This window comes from Pinus tabuliformis, chromosome 4_1 (assembly GCF_031772625.1).
Source record: "Pinus tabuliformis cultivar Carrire ecotype Pingquan chromosome 4_1, CPIR1, whole genome shotgun sequence".
Classification (NCBI taxonomy): Eukaryota; Viridiplantae; Streptophyta; class Pinopsida; order Pinales; family Pinaceae; genus Pinus; species Pinus tabuliformis.
In genome coordinates this window covers 851167705-851177085 of record NC_142303.1, presented here as the reverse complement: position 1 = coordinate 851177085, position 9381 = coordinate 851167705, and the positions used below count along the sequence as shown (strand labels likewise).

Here is a 9381-nt window from a genome sequence, read left to right as displayed (position 1 = left end):
CTTGAAATCGTAAAAGCTTATCCTTTTCTTCTATTTTACCTTTCAAGATATTTACCTCAACTTGAAGTTGTTCCTCCTTTTCTAGACATTGCTTCTTCATGTCTTCTTCATCTTTCCTTCCTTCTTCCAACTGATGCCTTAGTTTGAGAATCTCCTTTTCTTGTTCTTCATTCAGATCCTGCTGCATTTGACGAACTCGGAAGGCACATTCTAGTTGAGATTTTAAGCTGGTGACTTCGTTTTCTTGTTTTGCAATAGCTTGGAGTAGATCTGTATTCTGCTTCTTTGATTCTTCAAGATCTCCTTTTAGTGAGGGGATTGTAGCTTCAAGATTTTCATAGTAGCTGGATCTATCTTTGAGTTTCTTGATGGTTGTGCTTCTTTCGTTGACTTCTTTTCTTAATGATGTCACTTCATGCTGCAATTTTTGACATTGGTCTTCCTTGTCCTTGAGTAGCTTTCTTTCCTTGTTTCCTTCTTCTAGTTGGGCCTTTAGTTTGGTAACTTCTTCTTTGAAAGCACATTCCCTTTTGTTCAATAGATCTTGTTGATCTTTAACTTTGTCTGCAAGCCTTCTAAATACTGCCTCTATTTGACATTTTTCTTGCTCACCCATAAAAGCATGTTCAGTAGTTTCACTATCACTTCCATCACTTTCACAAGGAAATATAGCAGGAACATCAGAGGATAATACATTCATACCTGATAATGATTCTGAATCTAATTCTGAATCTGATTCTGAATCTAAAGAACTTCTTATACCTAATCCCCAATCGACTCTCCCACTGTCATAGATCTCTTGAGATGTCTTCTTCTTCTTATGAGCTTTCTTCTTAAGTTTCTTTCCCATTGATCCACGGATCTCCTTCAAGCGATCAAGCTTCTATCAAAGGACCTGCTCTGATACCAATTGTTGGAAATAATACTGAGAGGGGGGGTGAATCAGTATTATCAGATCAATCAATCTTTTCAATTTCATACTCAGAAACATATACGCTACTTCAATTAAGTGAACCCGCGTGTACACGCCACTGTGTCTAATGAAACTCGCGTATATCCAGAGATCTTATAATTCAGTTAGCTTAATCTTCAGTAAATGCATCAGATCATTATTAAGCATATTAACAGTAAACAGGTGCAGAATAACAGAACAGAACATCACACAAGAGCCACACACATGAACACAAAGATATAAGGTGGAAACCCAATGTGGGTGGAAACCCAATGTGGGTGAAAACCACCTGCTGCAAGTCATCTCAATCTTCTTCTTAATAAGAAAATCCTTTTACAATATTTGTACTGGTGCAGTCTTATACCAGTACGGGAGCTACAACCCCCTTTGCTCTTGTACTAGCCGATCCATTTACTAGTACGCAGGCTGCTACCTGCTACAATGCTCCAAAGATCTCCTTTAGCTTTTGTACTAGCTTAGATACTAGTACGTAGGTGCTTGCCTACAATCTTCTTCACCTCCAGGTACCACGTTTCATCAATTTTCAGACTGGATACACTGAAGCACAACACATAATCTGTAAGGCCACTTTTCATCCAATTTTCATACTGGACCCATAACTATCATTGAAGCTCAAAAACAATCATCAAACTCTGAATCACTGAAACCCTGTTAACAACAGTCACCAGAACACAGAGCAGACACAGAACTCTGTAATAACCATCAGATCCATCTGTAACTTCAAATATCAAGCTTTACAATGTATACGCTACTTCGATGAATCAAACCCGCGTGTATACGCGCTTTTACCAAAGACAACCCGCGTACAGATCTAAAAATAATTTCTCATAACTTGCAGCTGTACCAGACATCAGTCATACTCATAACACTTATAGAATAATACATGCGTCAGTATGTAGATCTAGAATAAGCATCATAAAGATAGTTCATTTCAAACCATTTGATCCCGATCTCTCCTTAGATCTAGTTCTCCATCAACCGATGAGATCTCTCCTTAGCTCAGATTAAGCAATGCATCATCAACCTATAACCTGCATACTGGATCTCATACTTCTTCAGATATTCAAGACATTTCAGATGCACTTGCCTAATGATTTCCTTCTCCTTATATAGCCTTAGGCCTTGTTCAATACCAAGAGCCAAAACCATAGAACTCCAATACCATCAACTTCAAAACTAGGGATCGACACGCCCGTCGAGACACAATGGTCCGAAACCATAGGCACAACTTCCAAGGACTAACCGCCATGGACCAAAGGTACTTTTCCACATACACGCGCTTTTGCTGAAGCCAACTTGCGTGTACACGCGACTTGGGCTTAACGAACCTGCGTGTATTAACTTTCTCTTCTACTTATAGTCTGATCATCAATTCCTTGCTGCTGACCTTCTGTACTATGAGTTGTCATCAGTGAGGTTTGCCATCAAGGACAACACTTATCTCATAATGCCAACACAATGGATAGCATTTCTATAGCAATTGGATTAGATCGCGGCAGAACGGAAGAACCCGAATCACTATTACTGAACAGCAAAATGAAAGATCGCAGTAGAACGAAAAATCGCAACAGAACGGCAGATCGGAGATCACGGCAGAACAGCAGAATGACATATTTAAACAAATTAAATTAAAATTTAGTTGCAAATTGTTTTGAGAAAACTATATATATATATATATATATATATATATATATATATATATATACACTTTAATTTTATGATTTAAAATCTTTTCATTATCCTAATTATTATCCTAATTATTTTAGAAAATCATTTTGAAATTTAAATTTGATTTTCTAAAAGCATAAATCAAATTTTCAATAACCACTGTTAAATAAAGTGGTGAGATCTTGAACATGAAATCAATTGAAGCTGAAAAAGTAAGCGATAGTGGTAATTTTTCAAATGGATTGTATTTTTGGCATTTAGAGCCCGTGAACCTAAATTGGTTATTTTTATTCTTATTAATTAAGAGGAAGACTAATTAATTTGATCAATTCGATCATTGTTGATTATTATTATGGTGAAAGGAATTTAGAGAGTTTAGGTTTTTTAAGAGGAAAAAGGTTTTTATAATTTAATTTTATTAGTAATGTTGATAAATAATAATAAGTTAAATTTTAAAGTTATGATTAACTTAAATATTAAATTGACGTATGAATTTTTTTTGTGAGATAAAAAAATTTATGAAAATTTCTACAGTTTATTTTTCTTTAAATTTGTACTTACATCTTTTTCTAACTATACAATGCATTTAAACCATAAAACTTTCTCAAACTATACAATGCATCTAAACAATAAAGTATATAAACACGTTATTAATTATCAACAAAACTTTACTACATATAATTACTAGTTGGTGGCCTATTAAAAACACATGTTCACTTCTACCAAATATTTCTATCTTTTAAGCCATTGACATATTTCCCTACCTAAAAAACTCTTAACTAATCAAAAATCACATTTTTAATTATTTTTTAAAAATTAAAAAAACTCTTAACTAATCAAAAAATCACATTTTTAATTATTTTTTAAAAATTACAAAACCTTTATTAGCATAATAATTAAAGGAAAAAAACTCTTACTAATATTATATTTAATACAAAAATACAAACTCACTCCTGACAAATGTACAGGGAAATCACGCCACATATATAATCACTTCCACATATATAATCACTTTTATCTTCTTCCTTTTTTTCTTTTCCAAATAATTTATATTTCTATAATCACTTTTATCCCTTTCATTTTTCTTTTCCATAATTTATATTTTATTCTCTTAGAAGAATACAAATTTTTTATCCGTTTCTTTTCCAAACATATTTACATTATCCGTTTCTTTTCCAAATATGTATTCTATATCATATAGATTCACAGCCGAAGAAAACATACGTAGGATCAGAGGAAGAATTAATGTGGAGAGAACCATGGAAATTTCAAATTAACATGAAATATATTTAAAATGCCTCCACGCCGGATCCCAAAAAAAAGGCATGTTAACATTAATATATTGACATGCCTCCACGCAGGATCGAACTACGGACCTTCAGTTTACAAGACTGACGCTCTACCACTGAGCTATAGAGGCAAGGCTGGTTTGTCAAATTATTATCAACCTTTCTAATCATATTCCAAATTTGACAACGACTCGAATTTGAAAAAAGTAAGGTGCTTCTCACTCCCTCACTCCTGCCCATTAACATCTATTTATTTCAATTGTGTTTAGAAGTATTTTGTATATAGAAGGAAGGCAGCAAAGAACACAATAAATGTCTATCATATTAATGTGGCAAAAATTCCTTAAAAAATGGTTTTATTAATGTGATATAAATTTGTTAATACAAACATTTTTATTATTTGTGTAAACAAATTAAATTAGGTTTATAATAATTTTAAATTTTTTTTTTGAATTAGAAATTATATTGTTTTTTATTAGTAAATTATATAAAAATAGAGAATTTTGGATTGATCGGTCCCAGAGGAATTCCAATCTAATCCAAAATCAAAAGGCAAGTTATCCTACAACTATATAAAATGTAAGAAATTTGGTTTAGTTAGTCTCTAGGGGAATCTAACCAAAACAAAAGCAAAATACAAGTTAACCTAAGATTGTCAATGCCAATACATTTACTACAGTCCTGGTCTTTAAGGCCAGAAATTATCACGGGGTTTTCTAATTGTCCTTTATCCCATTTTTTACAAACATCTATCCATTATGAGGAGTTGTCAAGAACATATGAAGGGGAGAAAATGGCCATATTTTTTTAAGGCAATTACATTTCCAGAGGGTCCATAATTTTGGCTACTTCCTTATCACTGTCCGAGTGATCTAATTCATGAAAGCATTTGTGCCTACTCGTCGATAAGGCCAAGATCATGGTTATATATCCTTCATCTCCATTCCAAGTTTTGACTCCAATGTTTAAGGGATGAGATGGTGTTGTGTGTAATTGAGTTGAGGTTGAAGGACATGATTTGGTTGCAGAAACGTTTTGTTGTTGCATGTTGCCTTGCTTGAAAACTAAAGAATTTATATATCTTTGTGGGTATCATGGGACTTTCCATCCTCAATTATTTTTCTTAGCCTCCACAGGAGAAGAAATCCCTTGGGAAGAAGGGTAGGCATTTTGGAGATGACCTGGTTGTTGACAAATCTTGTAGTGAAAAGTTGTTTTTTGTAGTCCACTAGTTGCAAATAAACATTGTCATGCCACTTGATGAGGATTTGATTTGGCATCTCTTTACTAAGATCTATTTCAACACATATGCGGTTTGTGTCTATCATAAGAAAATGACCAAGTGTGTTATCCACCACAACAAAGATATCTAGGTTTATTAAAGGAATGGTTATCTTAGGGAATCTTACCCAAATAGGGGTTGCCACAGCTGCCATGGATAGAGGGTTTATTGGAGAAATTTTGAGGTCTAAAATGGGCCTCCTAAGGAAAATTATAAAATAATAGTGGAAATAATAAAATAAGATTAGATTACCTCATCAAATTTTTGAGCGAAGAAAAAAAAAAAACAAAAAAAACAAAAAAACAAAGCAAAACAAAACAAAAAACAAAACAAAAAACAAAACAAAAAATACAAAAAAATACAAAAAAAATACAAAAAACAAAAAACAAAAAACAAAAAAACAAAAAGCAAAAAACAAAAAACAAAAAAACAAAAGAAATAAAAAAAAACTATTTTTTCAACTTGTATTTTCAACTTATCTTCATACGATTTTACTCAAATTTCAAGCAGGAGCATTCATTGGATGCAAAATATAATTTCACATCCAGGGAGTCCCCATGTTGACTACATTCGATGGATCTTGCTACATAAAAAGTGAGAAATTCATGAAAAAATGTGATTTCAATCATGCTTTTCAAGTATTTCTCATTTTTGGTATACTGTTCTCCATCAAAAGTATTTAACATGGGTACTCCTTAGATGAAAAATTAAATTTTGTATCCAAGGAGTGCTCTCACTTGAAATTTGAGTAAAATTGTAGGGAAATAAGTTGAAAATACAAGTTGAAAAAGTAGTTTTTTAAATTTTTATTATCACTTTACCATTTTACTCGAAAAATGGTGAATCATCCTCTATGGTTGACATCATCATCTTCAATTCTATTGGTTCTTACAAAGCTGATTTTGGTTGTAAATTTTGTTTTGATGCCCATTTTTTACCTCAAAATTTCTGTAATGAAATTCAAGAAACCGTGGTTGAAAGAAGAGCCTAGCATGGCCCCAAAACTAGGGTCCTTGATTAAAAACCTTTTGACGAGCCCCTATATTTTTGAAATATACCACAAAGAAACCCTTCGAACACAAAAGCAATTATGTATTTGGGGACCAAGTTTGATTAACTCATTCCCAAAGAGAAGATGGCAATGGCTAGAACCCATTAAACTAACAAATAATTTCATATTGCTCATATCCTATGCAAGAAATGACAGAATAGGGATGACTCACATGAATAGTTCGAAAATATTGTACATGTTCTATAATGAGGACTATCCCTAAAATATATTTAGGATTCAGTTGTGATACCCATGGCTTTAGGGCGTCCTTGAGGATTAAGACTAGGGCACAAAGGGCCCAACCCTACCTTTGGCTCTATTGTTTAGTCTTGAAACTAGTAAGACTAAATCATCCTTTTCTATGTCATAGTCTATGAACATGTTCCTTTCCTGAAGATACCTACTTCTATGTAGGAGTTGTATTAAGACAGAGGGGGTTCTTGTCCGATCTTGGATTCTGGTTGTAAGTGAAGAGATCATATTAATAACCTTTACCTACGTACAAAAGTTTCCTCCTAAGTTTGGCCTCATGAAGGTTTAAAATATCGAGAGATTGGGATTGATATCCTCAACTTGGATGCAGGAAGAACTCAGTTGCAAAATAATTTCTTTCTCTTGTACCAGATCTATAGCAATATCGTCAAATGAGGAGGTTTTAGACAAAAGGAAGAATCCTTAAGTTGAAAATATCCCAGAAAGGCAGTGATTGAAGGCATTAGGGTTTCCATCTTGATAAACTTGCTCCCAAGAAACCTTTCTTTTAATGAGATATATGCTATTTTAATTTTAAATTTATTTAATCTTTAAAAATTTACTTTTTTAGTATAATTTTATTTTAATTATTTTAAGAAAATAACATTTAGTATATTTAAATATAAAATGAATTTAATTTAATTTAATTTAAATCTTATCATATAATTTAGAAAATTTTATATAATTCAAATATTATCATGTTATTTAATATTTATTACGCTGAGAGCACTCTCCAACCTAGTATGGAAAAGATGTTGTAAGTTTATGTTATGTTATTTTATGTAAACATTTTGAATATGTCAAATTACATAAATAAAATTAAAATAAAATAAAGTAAAAAATAGGTTTGCACCTTGAGAGATTTGATCCCTCTTAGTGCTCGATAGATCTGAAGTTAAAATAGATATATGCTAGTATATGTAAGTCAGAAGTAAATATAAAGTTATTATTTTCTCATATATATGTAAGATCATGGTAAATTTATTAAAAGTAAAAGCTAATATTCGAGAAACACTTCCATCTGCATTTAGACTTATGTTTATGAATTACACACCCAAGTTCATCTTCATGGTTTTGTTAGGTTCATTATCTATAAGTTGTGTCTTTTTAGTCCACTGGCTACAAATAAACTATCTCATGCCAATTGATGAGGATTTGGTATGGCAACGCTTTGCTAAGATCTATTTAACATATATGTGGGAAAAGGTTATAATACCCCTCTCAAGACTATCTATGTCTATCTTAATAAAACAACCAAGTGAATTACCCGCCCCAGCTAAGATATCTAGGTTTATTAAGGAAATGGGCATATCAGGGAATCTTACCACGCAAACAAGAGTGGTCATAGTTGTTATGGATAGAGGGTTACATTCAAGAAACCATGGTTGAAAGGAGAGCACAAAATGGCCCCAAAAATAAGGTACTTGATTAAAAACCATTTGATGATCCTCTAGATTTTTGAAATATACCATAAAGAAACCCTTTGAACACAAAATCATTTTTGTATTTAGGGACCAAGTTTGATTCACCCATTGTCAAAAAGAAGATGTTGATGGCTAAACCCCATTAAAATTATAAATAATTGCATATTTCTATCTTATGCAAGAAATGACAGATTGGGGATGAGTCACCTCAATAGTTGGAAAATCTTTTGCATGTTCCATTGATCTAGGAGGATCTTAAAGTACAAGTGGCCTTAAAAAAAGCTCAAAAATCAAAGTGGTCATATGTCAACAAAACTAGAACCAGATCAAAGTGTTCGTTACCCTGATTCGTGAATGACACTCAAATCTGAGCTCGTATGATTGCGTTATTCGCAGTCAAAGTTTGGGTCAAAGTGGACAAGTGGCAGACTTAAGGACGCAAAAAATTGGCCAAATATGGTGCCCAAAATCTTGCCACCATACAGGAAAATTTGTTGGATGATTAATTTTCCCAATATCCCTTAAAATCGACAAAATTTAAAATAGACAATGGTTTAGTAAAGAACCAAAAAAAATATAATCATAGGGGTGATGGGCTACCACCCTCGCTACCCCCACATGGTCAAACATTATATAAACAAAATATTGTGGTTCAGGGTTGGGCCACCCCCGGTGGAACCGCCAACCCCCGGTGGAACCAAACCCTATATATGTAACCCGTGAAACATTCTAACATCGAGCAATGTTAACCACCATACCCTGATGGAGTTGATCGTTGCAATAAACCATGCCAAGCACTAACCACATGCTCAAATAAAAAACTATTTCCAATTTGGGGAGGCAGGGGATTCAAACCCTAACCTTTGCCAACCTAGTCAACTCCGCCACCAACGAGCCATGGGCTCATCCCTTGGTGGCTCCATCAAAGCAAATATACTTAAACCTTCTCACTTCTTCGCACAGAGGGGGGCACTGTGGACGAGGAGCAGACATAGGGCAGAACCACGAGCCATGGGATAAATCGAACCTTGCCCAAGGAATCTTGGGGGTATTAGAAATATTCCTTGGGCTGCAGAAAGAGACTTTGTTAGAATTGGACAAATTTATAGTTGTTTTTGCACTACTCCGCGTCCTAAATTCAATGGTGATGTCAATTTCAACAACTCAGTTCTCCATTTCTTGACCACCTTCCAGCTTGGAGGTATAAGGGTCTTTATGTAAAGTACTATTTCTCTTTGATTCCACTTAATAAAAGAAGGCATACCGACTGTTGAGCAGGGCTCGGAGACGTAGCCTACATTAGGTGAACTCCATAATCAAATTATTGTGTCGTGATCTCATGATTGTCATGTTATTTTCTCTTCATTTTATGTGATTTTAGTTTTCCTATTTAACATGTTCTGTAATATGTAATTCTTTATGCATCTTTAAGAAAAATATCT

General features: G+C 33.4%; 1 non-coding gene across 1 annotated transcript; it reads right to left on the bottom strand.

Moving 5' to 3' along the window:
• Nucleotides 1-3989: 3989 nt before the first annotated feature.
• On the bottom strand, nt 3990-4061 carry TRNAT-UGU (transfer RNA threonine (anticodon UGU)). Its single transcript has one exon. It is a non-coding gene; the product is annotated as a tRNA-Thr (tRNA).
• Between the last annotated feature and the right edge of the window lie 5320 nt (nt 4062-9381).